Here is a 1158-nt window from a genome sequence, read left to right as displayed (position 1 = left end):
TGAGACGTGCTAGAGCCATTTCCTTAATGGCAGCTGCAGTTTCCAAGCTTCCTCAGCTATAAGCATCTATAGCTTCATGAGTTGGCCATTTGTGATCTGAAATCTCACCCTGGAAAGCTGTGGTCTTCTGTATGCAAATGGAAGATGCAGGAGGCAATGACGTTGCTTTGGGTTGTCTGTGTGGGTCATCATGCATGCTTTATCATTTGCTTATGACAGAGGAGCTGCACTCGCATGGAGCCTCCCTTAGCCATGACGGTCTCCATTTCTTCACCACCATGCTCCAAATCTAGCTCTTGCCCTTCCAGCAAAGACACACCAGCAGAGAGCCCAGGTGTGTGTGCATCCCCTCCCTGATGTAAGTTTCCTTTCTGGTTTGAAGCCCGGGTTGCAGTGCTGAAGTAGCAAAGCAGGAGATGCTCTCATGGATGTAGGGTCTGGTTTCCTAGCACGCCACCAAGCACATCAATACCACTGGGATCAGCCCTAAATTACCCACGCTGATGAAAAAGAACCTTGCGGATTTGGAGCTGAGCTGCTGCTAGAAAGGCTTAGCTTAAAGACCAGGCGATGATGAATCACTCGGATAGGAAATCAAATGTAGGGCTCCCGTGATGCTGGGAATGAACCCACCATAATAATGAGAAGCCACCTCACTTTCTGCTCATGTTGATCATGGGAACCCTGCTTTCCCTCAGCTTTTCTCAAAGACATACAGCACATTCAATTAACAGCTTCAGTCCATTTCAGTATTACACATGTTCATACCTTAAAGAATGTGTAACAGCATTTTATAACAATATCTAATAGAGATTAGGTCTAGAAAAGAACTCAGTGTAATCCTGTTATATAAGAGCAAGGATATTTTGCAGGCTATAAATCAAATGCTCCCCACAACAGAAAGCTCCTTCATAATCTTGTGAGCCAAATAAACACTCCAAAAGAGCTTAACTATAAGGTATATGTTGTGATAAATAATACACACATCAAAATTTAATTGCTAGCAGCCTGCCCGTTTGCTTGTGGTCATGCAACCTTCCTTTCTTCCACAACAGAGCATGCACAAAGCTTTTAGAAACTCCATGCATTAAAAGTGCAATTATGGAAAAAATTTATAATCAATAAGTGGTTATTAGGGTAACCTGCATGTATGGGATA

Source organism: Antrostomus carolinensis, unplaced genomic scaffold (genome assembly GCF_000700745.2).
Source record: "Antrostomus carolinensis isolate BGI_N321 unplaced genomic scaffold, ASM70074v2 scaffold2043, whole genome shotgun sequence".
Classification (NCBI taxonomy): domain Eukaryota; kingdom Metazoa; phylum Chordata; class Aves; order Caprimulgiformes; family Caprimulgidae; genus Antrostomus; species Antrostomus carolinensis.
The sequence above is the reverse complement of the archived record's forward strand: the minus strand, read 5'-3'. Positions refer to the sequence as shown.